The sequence below is a fragment of the Ictidomys tridecemlineatus genome, chromosome X (genome assembly GCF_052094955.1).
Source record: "Ictidomys tridecemlineatus isolate mIctTri1 chromosome X, mIctTri1.hap1, whole genome shotgun sequence".
Classification (NCBI taxonomy): Eukaryota; Metazoa; Chordata; class Mammalia; order Rodentia; family Sciuridae; genus Ictidomys; species Ictidomys tridecemlineatus.
Genome location: NC_135493.1, coordinates 87,866,643 through 87,885,233, shown reverse-complemented (window position 1 = coordinate 87,885,233; position 18,591 = coordinate 87,866,643). Strand labels below are relative to the sequence as shown.

At 36.6% G+C, this 18,591-nt stretch overlaps 1 protein-coding gene and 1 pseudogene across 11 annotated transcripts in view; both read right to left on the bottom strand.

Moving 5' to 3' along the window:
• The window catches only part of Znf41 (zinc finger protein 41), a 65,415-nt gene that overhangs the window by 43,741 nt on the left and 3,083 nt on the right, over positions 1-18,591 (bottom strand). For 5 of the 11 annotated variants that reach the window (XM_078034906.1, XM_078034909.1, XM_021725590.3 and 2 more), the window contains exon 2: positions 13,013-13,081. The exons of 2 other annotated variants lie outside the window; for them this stretch is intronic. The gene's annotated coding sequence lies outside the window, so the exon portion shown is untranslated. Of the gene's footprint in view, positions 1-6,691; positions 6,893-13,012; positions 13,082-15,784; positions 16,348-18,591 lie in introns of those variants that run through there. 4 more of the 11 variants (XM_040278448.2, XM_040278528.2, XM_078034908.1 and 1 more) reach the window with 2 other exon arrangements.
• On the bottom strand, positions 2,634-4,588 carry LOC144371763 (thymosin beta-15A pseudogene; annotated as a pseudogene).

Below are 18,591 nucleotides of genomic sequence, written 5' to 3'. Positions count from 1 at the left end.
CAATTGAGCTTCTTGGGGACAAACCTGGCCTCCAGTAGGACCCTATAATTCACAGCCCACATATATAATCAATGATCTTCATAAAAGCCTCAGTAGATCTTCCTGTCCATCACATACCAACTCACACAGTCCTTCAATAACCAATGTGCACAGGCCCCAATCCATGACTCATATTGGTCTACCCCAAAATGACTCCCAAAGACTTGTAATACCTTAATGATCCCAGGCTTGAAATTGATCACTCACCACCTTAGTGCCCTAATTAATAAACTCATGGACTGAATCAATGACTTTAGATACTTAGATCTCTAATTCTTATTAAATCTCAAGAATTTCTACAGAAGTCCCAACCATTTAACCTTATATGTCTCCAATTGTTCCCTTCTAGGATTCTCCCCAGTTGTCACTTGCTACCCCCATATGAATGGCAGTTATAGGCCCTGGATCATCAAATTCTGTTGGATCCTAACTCATTGCTCCTCCCCCACAGAAATCCCCCAATCTTTGACTCCCAGAAGAACCCAAACAATCAACTCCAAATTTGGATTGGTGTTGAACTTAAATGATAAATCTTAAAACACTTTCAGGCAGAAACAACATGTTATTTGCAAAAGGGGATTACAGAGCCACTCGACTTTGTATTGGCAACACTAGAAGTCATTTAGAAAAAAACATCTACAGATTATTGAGAACTGAGATCCAAGAATTTGAAACTCACTCTGGCTAGATATCATTCTTCTGTCAGAGCATAAGAAACACAATTTTAGACATAAAAGCATTTACTATATAATATGCTTATTTTTCCTAACTCAGAATGCTCAAGAGAATAGTCTAATTTTAAAGAGAATAGTAACAGAATCTTCAAAATAGAAGGAAAGTAGTTTTGGAAAATGACTTGCAACTGACATATACTTATATCTGAATAAAGATGATGTCATAGAGTATTTATTTATTTTTGCAGTGCTGAGGATTGAAGCCAGGGCCTTGTGCATGCTCAGCAAATACTCTACTACTGAACTCCTGGGCTTAAGCAAGTCTCCCAGGTAGCTGGGAATACAGGTAAGTACCACCAGGCCTGGCTTGAGGACTTTATTTGTTTAAACTTTATTTTATTTATTTATTTTTATGTGGTGCTGAGGATGGAACTCAATGACTCACACATGCTAGGCAAGTACTCTACCGCTGAGCCACAATACCAGCCCCTAAAGGGCTTTTGATATTGGTCTGGAGCATCGCCAAGGCAACTTTTAAAAATACCCATGTGATCACAGGGTAATATGCAGCCAAAGTTTGGAGCCATTGCTTACAATTAACTCTTCACACAACTTCTCAATCCTCTTAAAATCCTAAGGCAGGGAAAATAAGTTGAGGTTACCCACCAGTTCAACTAGAGAAGCAACAAAATCCTCAGAGCCCTCTTTCCATAGCACCTTGTTATCAAACTCTAGAAAGGCTCATGCAGGCTTCCTGGACCCTCATTATAGGCCTTTCAACTTGACTATGCTTAAAAGTCACACAGCTTGTTTGGTGGAGCAGAGTTTTTGTAATTGAGCATTTAGAATAAATAAAACTATTGCTGTTACTGAGTGGAAATTTTATTTAATTTTTAAAAATATTTTTTAGTTGTAGTTGGACAAGTATTTATTTTTTATGTGGTGTTGAGAATCGAACCCAGTGCCTTGCACATGCTAGACAAGTCCTCTACAGCTGAGCCACAACCCCAGCCCCTGAGTGGAAATTTTAAAATACCCTGGGATATTAAATTTAGCATAATATACTGGAGGAACATAATGTTCAGGACTAATGTGGAGGTTCATCCATGCTATTGTAAATGGCAATATCTTTCTTTTTTAAGGCTGAATGATATTATTTCATTTTATGTGTGCATTTTATATGCACACTGCACAATTTTATCCATTCATTTGTTGATGGACACTAGGTTGAATTAAGGTTTTGGCTATTGTGAAGAGTGCTACAAAAAAAAACCATGGAAATGCAAGTATCTCTTCAAATGACTGAGTCATTTCTTTTGTATGTATATCCAAAAGAAAGATTGGTTGGTCATATAGTAGTGTTATTTTTAATTTATTGAGGTACCTCCACACTGTTTTCCATAATGGCTGTGCCAAATTACATTCCCACTAACATGTACAACTGTTCCCTTTTCTCCATATATATATTCACTGCACTTATCTCTTGTCTTTTTTATAATAGCCCTATCACGAAGTGATAGCTCATTGTAGGTTTGGGATTTTTTGGGGGGGGGCTATTGGGGATTGAACTTAGGGACCTTAATCATGGAGCCATATCCTGAGTCATTTTTATGTTTTACTTAGAGACAGGGTCTCACCGAGTTGCTTAGAGTCTTAATAATTTGCTGAGGCTGGCTTTGAATTGCAATCCTCCTTCCTCAGCCTCCTGAGCCACTGGGATTACAGATATGCACCACCATGCCTAGCTTCATTGTAGTTTTGTATTTTCTTGATAAATGATGTTGATGTTGATGAGTGATGTTGAGTACTTTTGCATATACCTATTGACTTTTATAAAAAAACAGTGATATTCATTATTTTATTATACATTAGAAATGAAAATAAACCATGAGAAGCTACAAAGACATGAAACTTCATGAACATTAAGAAGCAGTGGCCAGGCATGGTGGTGCATGCCTGTAATCTCAGTGGCTCAGGAGGCTGAGGCAGGAGGATCTCGAGTTCAAAGCCAGCTTCAGCAAAAGCTAGGCATTAAGCAACTCAGTGAGACACCCTGTCTCTACATAAAAATACAAATTAGGGCTGGGGATGTGGTTCTGTTGTCGAGTTCCCTTGAGTTCAATTACCAGTATGCCCCTCCTCAAAAAAAAAAAAACAACAAGCAATGGAGGGGGCTGGGGTTGTGGCTCAGTGGTATTGTGCTTGCCTTGCATGTGTGAGGAACTGGGTTTGATTCTCAGCACCATATATAAATAAATAAATAAAGGTCCACTGACAACTGAAAAAAAAAAACATCTTTTAAAAAAGAAGCAATGGAGGCACCTATTCTAAGTTAAAATTGGCTTGCCCTGTAGGGGATGAAAGGACTACACACACAAAGGTCATTAATAGTGAGATTACTGACAGTCTGTCATCTTTAATTTATTTATGTATCCATGGGAAGTTTAGAAATAAATTTAATGGAACATAACTACTGTTAACCTCTAAGCCAGGAAGTACAGGTAAGAAGTCATATGATGCCTAAAATTTCTACAAACACACAGGTTTAAAAAAGCCCAAGCCTAAAATCAAAATTCTCTGGCAATGTTGAAATTTGCTCTTGGGAGAAGATCTCTATTTATGATGTTTGAACACACTCTCTCTCTTTTTTTCTGTTGGATAGTTTCTTTGAGGAGAGAGTATTTTTCCTTCAGTATAGTTTTCTTCAGTTTTGATTTGTCAAACCTCTCTACTTCAGACACGTCTAGTTTATCACTCATCTTGACTAAATGAAAGACTGAAGATTTTAAGTCTAGCATAAAGCAGTCCCTGGGTTGACACCTTGCTCACTCTGGACCAGGTTGCTGTTCTGTGCAGAACCAGGTGCTTGTAATTCCTGTAGCGGGACGCCCCCAGACCACACCCCAGCTTTCTGATGGAATGAGGGATCCCAGGCTCACGTGCTGGCCCTCCCTCCACTTTAGCCCTACAGGCCTGCATCTACTGTCTTCTCTCTACACAGAACCTCACCCCCATTGGCCTTTTTTGTCTTCTTTGCACGGTTTTAAATGAGGTGGGTTTTTTTAAAAGTATTTTTTTTAGTTGTAGTTGGACACAATACCTTTATTTTATTTATTTTTATGTGGTGCTGAGGATCGAACCCAGCATCTCACATGTGTTAGGCAAGCACTCTACTGCTGAGCCACAACCCCAGCCACTCCCCCCCAGGTTCTTTGTTTTTTTGCTACTGAGTTTTGTGAATTCCCTATATATTCTGTATATTAACACTTTATTGGATATATGGTTCAAAAATATTTTCCCAATCCATAGGCTGCCTTTTCATTGTTTCCTTCGCTGTGTAGAGACTGAGGACATGAAGGAGAAGAAAATGGGGAGATGTAGGTCAAAGGGTACAAATTAATAGTGACATTTAATAAATAAGTCCTAGAGATTTAATATACAGGAGGACTATAGTTAATACTAGTATATTGTATATTGAAAATTTACGAAACAAGTAGATTTTAGGTGCTCTTACCACACACGCACACATACACATGGATAACTATGGAAGGTGATAGGTTTGCAAAATTGCTTACCCATAGTAATCATTTATATATATATATGTTCAAATTTTATATATATGTAAAAACATCATGTTGTACATCCTTAAATTTATATGATAAAATATGCAAATGTAGAGGAGAAGGCAAGTTATGCATCTCCATGGGTAGGTATTGCTATGATATAATACAGATCTAGTGATGTACAAAATATAGAGAACCTTTTTATTTTTTTATTTTTGGTACTGGGGATTGAACTCAGGGGCATTCAATCACTGAGCCACATCTCCAGCCCTATTTTTTATTTTATTTAGAGACAGGGTCTCACTGAGTTGCTTAGGGCCTCACTTTTGGTGAGGCTGGCTTTGAACTCACGATCCTCCTGCCTCAGCCTCCTTAGCTGCTGGGATTACAGGCGTGTGCCACTGTACCCAATGGCAATCATTTATTAATGAAGGTGAAGGTAACTACTAGCAAAAATTGACAAAAGTAATCAAAATTCCAAAGTATCAAAATTCTGAAATAATGGGAATCAGAAGTTGGATTAAGAAAAACATGAGTAAACCAAAAAAGCAGGAAAAGGGAAAGAAGAAATATCAAACAAGAACAATGAATAGTAAATATTTGGGAGGCATAAAATCAATAATATTAGAATTCAACTAAATTGAATGAGGTGAATTCTGCTATAAAAATAAATACTATGAAACTGGAATCTTAAAAACTCTGAAACTACTAGAAAAAAACATGGGAAATACTTCAAGACATTGATACAGGCAATGATTTTCTGTATAGCACCCCCAAAACTGACAAATAAGATGACATCAAAATGAAGATTCTGCACAGCAAACAATCAGTAGAGTGAAGAGACAACCTACAGACTGGGAGAAAATATTTACTAGTTACTCATCTGACAGTGGGCTAATATCCAGAATACATAAAGAACTAAAAACCTTAACAATAAAAAATAAGTTGTTATGGGCCAGGCTATATGGGCAATGACCAAACAGATTCCATTTCACCCTGAGACTCCATATCATGTAAGAAATGCTTCTCCCATGGGAAAGCCCCACCTCTGTACCCATTAATAGATACTTAGCATAACATACTTGGCAACAAAAAATGGCAATTCTTATACAATGTAAAATTGTTCTCTTTGCTTTCCATTTTTCTTGGGCAATGTACCTTGTCAGATTGATCATCTAGACGTTAGTAATCATTCTCTAACTTGTACTCAACTAGGGTCATTTTGAACCACTTCCCTTCTGCTTGCTTACTGCTATGCCAACCTGGAAAGTCCCATGGGAAATACCAATACACCCATTGCATTGTCTCGCTAACTGCCCAGTTCAGCTTCTGTACCTGCTGGCTTGCAGCTATGTCAATCCAGACGTGGTTTTTGCTTTTAAATATCCTAAAATGCTCAAGCTCAGGGATGTTCCTTGCAGAGACAGTTATGCGTCCTGTGGGGAATAGTCACTGGCTGGCTGGCTAAATAAAGACTCTTCAATTTGGACAAAACTGGGACTTAGTGTTTTCTGAATGACCTTCCCCACAACAAAATAACCCAATTGAAATGAGCAAATAATCTGAATCAACACTGCTTAAAAGAAGAAATACAAATGGCCAATAAGTATATGAAAAGATGAGCAATATCATTAGCCATTGGGGAAATACAAATCAAAATTACAATGAGATACTGTCTCGACTCCAGTTAGAATGGTCTTTATTAAAAAAATATAACAAATTCTGGGGAGAATACAGAGAAAAAGGAAGTATTATACACTGTGAGTGGAATGTAAATTAGTATAGCCACTATGGAGAACGATATGGAGGTTCCTCAAAAAACTAAATATAGAACTATCATATGATACAACTCTCCCACTCTTGGGTATACATCCAAAGGAAATGAAATCAGCATATCAAAGAAATGCACATCTATGTTTACTGTGACTATTCACAATAGTTAAAATATGGAATCAGACAGAGTGCTGATCAAAAGATGAATGCATAAAGAAAATGTAGTATATATATACAATGGAGTATTATTTAGCCATAGAGGAATGAAATATTTTCATTTGCACCAAAATGGATGGATCTAAAGGACATTATATTAAGTGAAATAAGTCAAGTACCCCAAGTTCTCTCTCATTTGTTGAAACCAAAAAGAGTTGATCTGAAAGTAAAAGAATGATTACTAGGGATTGGAAAATGTGTGGGGGGACCATGGAAGAAGGGTGGTTGGATATGATCAATGGGCATTGTATGCATGTATGGAAATATCACACTGAACCTCATTAATATGTACAATTAATATGCATTAATAGCATACATCTAAAACAAAATGTCAAAGATGTGAAAGAAAGTATTGGGCAGAAATATTATTTATCATTCTTTCTTTTATATTTGGTACTCATTTCTTCATTGGAAATCTTTGCCTACCTTAGGGTCATAAAGTGTTTGTTTTCTTCAAAAAATTGTATTGTCTTAGCTTCCATATTTCAACCTACTGTCCATCTGGGAAGGATTTTGATGTGTTGTGTGTTAGAGTCAAGATTCATTTCTTCCATGAAGATCATCTTTTCCTCACTGCTCTTTAGTGTCTACTGGTGATCACATATGTGGGGGGTCCATTCTTAAACTCTTAAACCAAAAAACAATAAAATCAGATAAGTATGAAAAATATGTACACTTTCTTATATGTAGTTACGTTACAAGAAGGGTTTATTTGTTTTTGATACTAGGGGTTATGCCCAGGGGCACTTTTCCACCAAGCCACATCCCCAGTCTTTTTAACTTTTTGTTTTGAGACAAAGTCTCACTAAGTTGCTTAGGGCCTAAATTACTGGGGCTGGCCTCAAACTTGTGATCCTACTACCTCAGCCTCCCAAGTTGCTGAAATTAGAGGTGTGTGCTCCCACTCCCAGCAACATTATCTTATGTAAAGTTGAAAATCAGAGGTAGAGCATGCATGAGGCCCTGCGTTTAATCTCCAGTACCACAAAATAATAAAATAAAAAATAATAACCAGGGTGGAGGTGGCACAAGACTATAATCCCAGTGACTCAGGAGGCTGAGGCATGATGATCTCAATTTCAAGGCTAGTCTTGGCAATTTAGGGAGATCTGGTCTCAAAATAACAAATAAATAAATAAAAAGGGCTAGGGATGTAACTCAATGTTAGAATAACCCTGAATTCAATCTCTAGTACCACAATAAAGAAAGGAAGGAAGAAAGAAAGTTAGGCTATAAACACATTTAGAACTGGTACCTTTTAAATTGGAAAATTTCATTTTCTTTTCTCTGACTGCTGGTATTTACCAAATGCTGGAGAGAATGCAAAGAAACTGGACCTCTCATACATTGCCAGGAGGAATGAAAAGTGGTACAGCCACTCTGGAAATTATTTGGCAGTTTCTTTAAGAAAAATACTTATGACATGACCCAGCAATTGTCTGGGCATTCACCCAGATAAATGAAATCTCTTGTATACATAGAAAACTATACAAGATCATCTGTATCAGCATAATTTATAACAGCACCAAACTAGAAAAAACTATAATGAGCCTCAATAGGTGATGGTTAAACAAACTATAGGATATCTGTAAAATGAAATACTACTTAGCAATTTAAAAAATGAACTATTGTTATTGGATAAAATATGGATGGTTTTTGAGGACATTCTGCTAGGTGGGGAAAAAACAATGATCAAAAGGTCATATACTGGGCTGGGGTTGTGGCTCAATAGTAGAGTGCTTGTCTAGCAGGTGCAAGGCCCTGGATTCGATCCTCAGCACCACATGAAAATAAATAAATAAATAAATAAAGTTATTGTGCCCAACTACAACTAAAATAAATAAATAAATGTTTAAAAAAAGGCCATATACTGTATGGTTTCATTTATATAACATTTTCAAAATGACAAAATTTTAAACACAGAATATAAACAGTCACGCATGATGGTGCACATCTGTAATTCCAGCAGCTCCAGAGACTGAGGCAGGAGGATCACAAGTTCAAAGGCAGCCTCAGCAACTTAGCAAGGCCCTAAGCAACTCAGTGAGACTCTGTCTCAAAATAAAAAATAAAAAGGGCTGGGGACATGGCTTAGTGGTTAAGCACCCTGAGTTCAATCCCTGGTACCAAAAAAGAAAGATGAGGGGGTAGAGAGAGAGAAGAAGAAAGAGAGCAAGCAAGAGCAAATGACTGGTTGGCAGGAGTTATGAATTGTGGGAAGCCATTCTTGCACGTGATTTGAGTTACCTCCCTGGCTGGGTGTGAGGTGCTTAAACACACTGTGTCAGAGCCTTCCCCACCCTGTCCTAGGTGCGAGGGTTTGTCCGTGTGGGGGTGTGCCTGACCACTGACCTGAAAACCAATCACTGACCCTGACCTTGGAATGCTGCCCCCCTGGATCTTCATTGGATGGACTTTTCCCCTGAAATTTTTGTTCCCCAATAAAAGCTCACTCCCTGGCATGTTTCTCTCTCTCTTGCTGGCCTCTTGTGTAAACCTCGCTACCGTGTCAAGTGGCTAGAGGCAGGAGCTGGGAGGAGCCGCCTCTGAGCTGGGCATAAAAGGTAAATTGACAGTCATGTCTCTTTAATTTGAACTCACTAGTTAATTTCTATGTTTCGAACCTCTATTATGAAGCTAGTGTGCTGGTCGCGTGGCTGAATGAATTATAGTGGGGGTAAAGACTCTAAAAGAGTGATAGTCCTATATCTTGATTGGGGGGTAATTTAAGAAATTTACACACATGACAAAATTACATAGAACTATGCACATACCTTGTAATAATGTCAAATTCTAAATTTTTATATTATGACATTGTAAAATGCAACCACTGGGGATAACCGGATAAAGGTTTCACAGGATGTCTTTTTACTTTGTTGAAACTTCCTATGAATCTAACAATTATTTCAAAGTAAAAACTTTGATGCTTGCCTAGCATGCACAAGGTCCAAGGTTCAATCCTGAGTACTGCAACAACAAAAAAGTTTAAGAAAGTCATAATTATGCTGGACAAATTTATTGTATTTTTCTGTAGTATGATGTAACAGGTAGACAAAAGAAAAACCAAAGTGGATTTGAAAAAATATAATCAATAAGGCTAGATTTAATACACATAAATTTATTGTGCCTAATGAATATATAGTCATTCCTCTATATCTGTGGGCTCTGCATTCTAGATACAACCAAATGTGGATTTAAAGTATTTTTTTATTCCAAAAAGTAAAAGTTGAATTTGCTGCATGCTAAGCACTGTACTGAAACCACATGAATGAAGTGGAGAGTTACATGGATTACAAAAGCAATCTGTAAGTGTAAGAAGAAAGAAAATGCTACCTTGTTGTTGACACGTATTATGTAGCTATGCCAACTGTGGTTCTGTCTGTATTGAACATGTATAATACAGTATAACAACTATTTACATAGCACTTGCATTTTATCAGGTATTAAAAGTCATCTAAAGATGATTAAAATATACTGGAGATGTGTATTCATTATACACAAACACTAGGCCATTATATATTTTATATAAGGGACACAGCATCGACAAATTTTGGTATCTACAGTGGGTCCTGGAACCAATTCCTCATGGATATCACGGGACAATTGCACAGTCTTCTCAGACTCATGGCATAGCTTATAAGCATTTTTAAAACGGGTGACAAACGGTGCAGTGGTGCACTTCTGTAATCCTGGTGGCTCAGGAGGCTGAGGCAGTAGGATCGGGAGTTCAAAGCCAGCCTCAGCAAAGTTGAGGTGCTAAGCAACTCAGTGAGACCCTGTCTGTAAATAAAATACAAAAAATAGGGCTGGGAATGTGAGTCAGTGGCTGAGTGCCCCTGAGTTCAATCCCTGGACCCCATCCCTAGAAAAAGGGTGACATGGACTCAAAGAAAAAATCTTGATAACTTTTAAAAATTAGAATTTTGGCAGACTGCATTGACTATAACTCTAGAAAAATCAGAAACATACAATAAAAAGATAACCAAAACTACCAAATCCAGATTTCAAATAAGAAATGGGGATGGAAATATAGATCAGAGGTAAAGTGCTTGACTAGTATGCATGAGGTCTGAGTTTAACCCCCAGCACTGGAAAGAGAAAGAAAGAGAGAGAGAGAAGGTAGGGGGAAGGGAGGAAGAAGAAGAAGAGGAGGAGGAGGAGGAAGAAGAAGGTGAGGAGGAGGAGGGGGAGGAGGAGAAGGAAACCATAAACACATTAGGATTGAAGATGAAATTTTATAATAAATTTACAGAACTCAAACCAAATTCTGAGACACAGCTAAAGCTATATTTAAAGGATATGATAGTTTGGAATGTTTTTTATATTTAAAAATAAAAGTCAAAGGTAAATAAACAATTAAACCTAAGAAATTAGAAAAAGACAACAAAATGTTCATGGGAAGTGTGATAAAGAGAAAGAGAAAGAGGGGCTGGGGTTGTGACTCAGTGGTAGAGTGCTTGCCTAGCATGCACAAGGCACTGGGTTCGATCCTCAGCACCACATAAATGTAAAATAAAGATATTGTGTCCACCTAAAACTTAAGAATAAATATTTTTTAAAAAGATATATACACAATGTGGCATTTATACACTATGGAGTATTACACAGCACTAAAAAATGACAAAATCATGGAATTTGCAGGGAAATGGATGGCATTAGAGCAGATTATGCTCAGTGAAGCTAGCCAATCCCTAAAAAACAAATACCAAATGTCTTCTTTGATATAATGAGAGCAACCAAGAATAGAGTAGGGAGGAAGAGCAGGAAGAAAAGATTGACATTAAACAGAGGCACGAGATGGGAGGGAAAGAGAGAGAAAAGTGGAATTGCATGGAAATGGAAAGAGACCCTCATTGTTATAAAAAACTACATAAAAGAGGTTGTGAGGGGAATTGGAAGAAAAATAAGGAGAGAAATGAATTACAGTAGATGGGATAGAAAGAGAAGATGGGGGGGAGGGGGATAGTAGAGGATAGGAAAGGTAGCAGAATACATCAGTCACTAGTATGGCATTATGTAAAAATGTGAATGTGTAACCTATGTGATTCTGCAATCTGTATTTGGGGTAAAAATGGGAGTTCATAACTCACTTGAAACTATTATTCGAAGTATGATATGTCAAGAGCTTTGTAATGTTGTGAACAACCAATAAAAAAAAAAGATATATACACATACACACATGCACTTGTACATACCTAAATTCATTCAATTTTATGAATGAAAAAAGATCAACTGCCATAGGTGGGAAAGTGATCAAAATAAATTAATGAAGCATTATGCATAGTGCCATGAAAATATAAAATTCCTAGAAAACATATATTATCTTTATTATTTCTTCCAAAGTAAAAATTTACAAAGATCAGTAATCAGAGAAAAATAGTTAAAATTTATATTTAAAAAATAGTTCTAAGTGTGTTTATAACTGAACTTTAAAGAATATAGTATCTATGCCATTTTTGGAGGGGAGGTTCCAGGGGTTGAACTCAGAGGCACTCAACTACTGATCCACATCCCTAGCCTCTTTTAAAATTTTATCTGGAGACAGTCTCATTAAGTTGCTTAGGGTCTCAATAAATTGCTAAGGCTGACGTTGAACACCTGATTCTCCTGCCTCAGCCTCCAGAGCCCCTGGGATTACATGCATGTGCCACCCCACAGGGCCATGTCTATGCCATTTTAACACAAAGATAAAAATTTCCAATTTCCTTTAAAAAACTGGCTTAACCTTAATACCAACAATTGTTAAATATTGCACAAAACAAGAAGACAATGAATAATTGTCTCATGATAGCAAAAATTTTAAATAAAATATTACTAACTCAAATCCAATCGTGACTCACTATAAAAATTGTCCTTTACCAAACAATTATTCCAAGAAAAAAAGGATAGATTTGGGGCTGGGATTGTGGCTCAGCGGTAGAGCGCTCGCCTAGCACGGGCAAGACCCGGGTTTGATCTTCAGCACCACATAAAAATAAAGGCATTGTGTTGTGTCCATCTACACCTAAAAATAAATTTAAAAATTTTAAAAAGTAAAGGATAGATTCATATTGCATATCAATATAAATCATACAATGATCAATTAAAGAGATAAAACCATAAGAGTATTAATATCTAAAAGGTTTCTGACAAAATTAAGAAGACATTCTTAAGAAAAATACAAATTAAAATACAAACATAAAACACAAAGACACCATCAAGAACGTTAAAAGGGGGCTGAGGTTGTGGCTCAGCAGTAGAGCATTTGTCTAGCACGTGCGAAGCTCTGGGTTCAATCCTCAGCACCACATAAAAATAAATAAATAAAATAAAGGTATTATGTCTAACTACAACTAAAAAATAAAAAAAGACAGTGAAAAGAGCTGGGTATGGTAGTATACACCTATAATCCCACTACTGTACAGGCTGAGGCAAGAGGATCATAAGTTTAAGGAATTTAGCAAGACCCTGTCTCAAAACAAAAAATCAAAAGGACTGGGGATGTAGCTCAGTGGTAAAGCACATGACTAGCATGTATGAGGCCCTGGCTTCCATCCCCAGGATCATCACAAAAAAGGTTATATGACATGCAAAGGATGGCACAAAAAATACAAATTGCATAAGGGACTTGTATTAAGAATATATTAAAGAACACTTACAACTCAATAATACAAATAACTAAATTTTAAAACAAATTATTTGAACAGAAATTTCTCTTAAGATAATAAACAGGGGCTGGGGATGTGGGTCAAGCGGTAGCGCGCTCACCTGGCATGTGCGGGGCACTGGGTTCGATCCTCAACAACCATAAAAATAAAATAAAGATATTGTGTCCACCTGAAATTACAAAATAAATTTTAAAAAAGATAATAAACAAATGACCCTAGGTATAGGAAAAGATGCTCAGCATCAGTAGTCATTAGGGAAATGTAAATCAGAATCACAAGGAGACATCATTTCACATCTAGTAGAATGACAAGAATAAAAAAAGATAATAACATGTTTTGACAAGGATGCAACAAATTGGAATAATCATATATTGCTGATAGGATATAAACTGGAACAGTTATTTTGGAAATAGTTTGGCAGCTCTTCTAAACATAGAGGCACCATGTGATTTAGTGAAAGACTTGAAAATATACCACTCTGGCCTTGCATGCTCAAGACCTCAGGTTCAGAGGTTCAGCACACACACATACACACACACACACACACACACACACGTATACTCTTTCTGCCATATTGATTATTTTGAGTTAAAGGCACTTGAAAAATAGCAGGTGCAAGATTATTCTGACCTTCATTCTGTTTCTTAAAATGTAGGAGATAAGGGCTGGGGTTGTGGCTCAGTGGTAGAACACTTGCGTAGCATGTGTGAGGCACTGGGTTCAAACCTCAGCACCACATATAAATAAATAAAATAGAGGTCATTGACAACTAAAAAAAAAAGTATGGGATAAAATTTTCATGTAAAAACTGGGAATCTACCCCAAGGAAAGCAATATTGTTAACAACAAAGACAAGAATTTGAGACGTACAGGGTGTCACAACTCTATAATCCCAGTGGCTTGGGGAGGCTGAGGCAGGAAGATGGAGAATTCAAAGCCAGCCTCAGCAAAAGCAAGGCACTACGAAACTCAGTGAGACCCTGTCTCTAAATAAAATATAAAATAGGGCTGGAGAAGTGGATCAGTGGTTGAGTGCCCCTGAGTTCAATCCTCAGTACCAAAAAAAAAAAAAAAAACCCAGAGAATCTGTAGAGTTTATTAAAATAATTGTTTTAAGATTCCCCACATTTGGGGCTGGAGATGTGGCTCAAGTGGTAGCTTGCTCTCCTGGCATGTGTGTGGCCCGGGTTCGATCCTCAGTACCATATACAAAGATGTTGTGTCCACTGGGAAAAAAAAACTAAAAAATAAAATATTATAATTCTCTCTCTCTTTAAAAAAAAAAGATTCCCCACATAATTTCATTGCTTTTTCACAATTTATTCTTTGTCCAACAGAGTATATAAGTGATTAACACTAACTACTTGTTTGAGTATTTTATTTTCAGTGCTGGGGATTGACCCCCAAGGTCTCTGCATACTAGGTAAGTATTCCATCACTAAGTCACATCCCCAGCCCCTGTCTTCAGTTTTTAATTGGTACATTATAATTATATTATGGTACATTAGAATAATGAGATTCCCTGTTACATATTTTTTACATTCACACAGATCATCATTTCTTCATGATAGTCCCTATGCATTGTAAAACTTACATTTATTTTTATTTTTTTTTTTAAAGAGAGAGGAGAGAGAGAGAGAGAGAGAATTTTTAATATTTATTTATTTTTTAGTTCTTGGCGGACACAACATCTTTGTTGGTATGTGGTGCTGAGGATCGAACCCGGGCCGCACGCATGCCAGGCGAGCGCGCTACCGCTTGAGCCACATCCCCAGCCCCTAAAACTTACATTTAGTAGATCTGTATGTGTTCCCCCTGCTTGTCTTATGTCATTTTAATTCTCAAGAATAGGCAAAAAGAAATCCTAGAAGATAAGAGGTAAAATTCTGTCTCACTCCCCTACACCAAAAAATTCATTTCTGGGTATCCATCCAAAACAAAAGTCTATACAAATACTTGTAAACAAATGCTCAGAGCAGCATTATTTATAATAGGTAAAAAGTAGAAATAATTCTGAACATGTACAAAGATTCTTTTCTTGTCATCATTTTTTAAAACAATATAGTATAACAACTTCTTATATAGCATTTACATTGTATTAGGTATTATAAATAATCTAGAGATGATTTAAAGTATACAGGAAGACTGTGAACATTATATTCAAACACTATGCAATTTATATAAGTGTTTTGGTTTGGATGTGAGGTGTCTAAAAGCTCACGTGTAAGACAATGCAAGAAGGTTTGGAGGAGAAATGATTGGGTTGTGACAGTTTTAACACAATCAGTGAACTAATTCCTGATGGGATTAACTGAGTGGTAACTGGAGGCAGGTAGGGTGTGGCTGGCTAGTGTTTCATTGGGGGCATAACTATGGGGTATATATTTTGTATCTGGAGAATGGAATCCCTCTCTCTGTTTTCTGATCACCACGTGAGCTGCTTCCTTTGCCACACTCTTCTTCCATGATATTCTGTCTTTCCTTGAGCCCCAAGGAATGGAGCTGGCTTTCTGTGAGCCAAGACCTCTGAAACTGTGAACCCTTAAATAAACCTTTTCTCCTGTACAATTGTTCTGGCTGGGTCCTTTAGTCACAGCAGTGAAAAAGCTGAATAAAACGATAAGGGACTTAGGCATCTCAGGATGTTGGTATCTGCAGGAGGTACTAGAATCAATCCCTCTAGATACTGAGGGAGACTGTAATTCTAAAATAGTCAAACTCATGAAAACAGTAGAATGGTGGTCATTAAGGACTGAGAGGAGGACAAAATAGGGAGTTGCTGTACAATAGGTATCTTAGTCCATTTTCTGTTGTGATAACAAAATACCCAAGGCTGGAGAACATATAAATAAAAAAGTTTTATTCAGCTCACAGTTTTGTAGGCTGAAATTCCAAGATCAGGTAGCACCATCAATATGGCTTCTAGTGAGGGCCTCACGACAGATGGCATCACAATTGTGTGAGTCCATGCAGAAGAGTTCACATGTCGAGACAGGAAGCCAGAGGAATTCAGGGGCCAGGCTTGATCTTTTATATCAACTTGTTCTTATGGGAACTGAGGTCCCTCAAGAACTATATTAACTCTTTCTGAGGGTAGTACCCCACCAATGACCTAATTATCATTCACTAGGCCCCACCTTTTAAAGGTTCTACTATCTCAATACTACCACACTGAGGACCAAACTTCCAGGCACATAAGTCTTGGGGGACACATTCACACCATATCCAAATAATAGCAATGGAAATAAAGTTTCAGTTATACAAGATGAATAAGTTCTAAAAACCTGCTATACAACATTGTCCCTATAGTTAACAGTATTGTATGGGGCACTTAAAATTTTACAAAAAGGTAGATTTCAGTAGATTTCACTTTAAGTGTTCTTACCATAATAAAAATATTTAAAATGAATAAAGTACTGATACATCCTATAACATGGATGAACCTTAAAAACAATATGCTAAGTGAAAGAAGACAGTCATAAAAGACCACATATTTTATTGTTGCATTATTATACAGTGTCTAAAATGTACAAAACTTATAGACAGGAAGTAAATTAGTGGTTGTCTATGGCTGGTCTGAAGGTGGAAATACTAAAATCCACTAAACTGCAGCTCTAAATGGGTAAATTTTATGATAGGTGAATGATATCAGTAAGGTTGTTTGGGGGAAAAACATCATTTAGCCAGTAAGAGGTCATGCAGGGTTTCAAACTTGGTATGTGGCATGAGGTAAGTACTCTATAAATGTTTGTTAAATGAATGAATGAATAAACAAACACCCTTTACTCCCAAATAAAAATGTTCAACTGAACTGGAGTTGTGGCTCAGTGGTAGAGCGATTGCCCAGCACGTGTGAGGCATTGAGTTTGATCCTCAGCTTCACATAAGAATAAATAAATAAAACATTCTGTACATATACAACTAAAAATATTTTTAAATGCTCAAGTTATTTTCATTAACATTAGCAATAAGATAGCAATACCCTCTATCAAGTTTTACTCAACATTGTTCTGAAAGCTATAGCTAATGCAATAGAAGATAAGGTGATCAGAATAGATATTTGAAAGGAAGAGTATCATTTTTAATTTGATGTGATATGTTATCTAGGAAAATTAAGACAGTATAAAAAGCAACTACAGCTCATATAAGAATTTGATAATTGGATTGGATAAGAAAATTACAAAAGTCAACAGACTTTATGGAAATAGAAAAAAATACGCTATTCACAATGATGACAAATACAAAGGTAAAATATCTTAGAAGAAACATTTTTTTTAAAACGTGCTAGGAAATTCACAATAGCCAAATTATGGAATAAATCCAGATGCCCATCAACAGATGAAATGATTAAGAAAATGTGGTATATATACACAATGGAGTTTTACTCACCACAAAAAAGAATGAAAAAATGGCATTTGCTGGTAAATGGATGGAACTGAGGAACACCATGCTAAATGAAATAAGCCAGACCCAGATAATTGAGGGTCAAATGTTTTCTCTCATATGTGGAAGCTAGAGAAAAATAATGGAAAGAAGGTGGTTGGGGAGGGGATCATATACCATAAAGTTATAAGGAAAAATAGTAGAGTAGAAGGAAAGTGAGAGTGAGGGGGAAAAGAAGGGAAAGGGAAAGATAAATGGAATGAATTTGACAATATATCATGTTATATTTGCATATAAAGATACCAAAGGGAATTTAAACTTTATGTATATGTAGAAAAAAGGAAGTTTAATAGAGTAGAGGAGGAAGAATAGGGGAAGGGAGGAGGGGAGGAAAAGGGGGTGGGGCTTGAAGTCAAATTCCTTGCATGTGTAATTTTGTCAAAATGAACCAAATTACTATGGATAATCATGATATGCTCTAATAAAAAACAAATAAATAAAAAATGATTGACTCAGTAAAAAAGGTGCTAACCCTTTTAAAAAACTATAAAATATTATAGTTTCAATTACTATTTTTGAAACTAGATTAAATAGTTTTAACATTCTTACAAAAGAATAATTGCTCAAGAATATTAAAGAAAACAACAAAAGCCAGGTGTGGTGGTGTAAACCTATAATTCCAGTGATTTGAGAGGCTGATGCAGGAGGATTGCAAGCTCAAGGCCAGCCTCAGCAATTTAGTAAGGCCCTAAGCAATTTACTAAGACCCTATTTCAAAATCAAAAATAAAAAGGGCTGGAGATGTAGCTCAGTGATAAAAACCCCTAGGTTCAAAACCTCAGAATCAGCAACAACAACAAAAAACAAAATAACAAAAAAAGAACAGTGAAGGGGCTGGGGTTGTAGCACAGTGGTAGAGCGCTTGCCTAGCATGTGTGAGGCACCAGGTTTGACTCTTAGCACCACATATAAATAAGTAAACAAATAGATAAATAAATAAATAAAACAAAGATAAAAAAATCTTAAAAAAAGAACAGTGAAGAAAACTAGCATTATTTGACATCAAAACTATTTCCAAAGTCAATATAATCTTTTTTTAATGCTTATTTTTTTAAGAGAGAGTGAGGAGAGAGAGAGAGAGATAAAGAATTTTTTTAATATTTATTTTCTAGTTCTCGGCAGACACAACATGTTTGTTGGTATGTGGTGCTGAGGATCGAACCCGGGCCGCACGCACGCCAGGCAAGCGCGCTACGGCTTGAGCCACATCCCCAGCCCCAATATAATCTTTAAAAG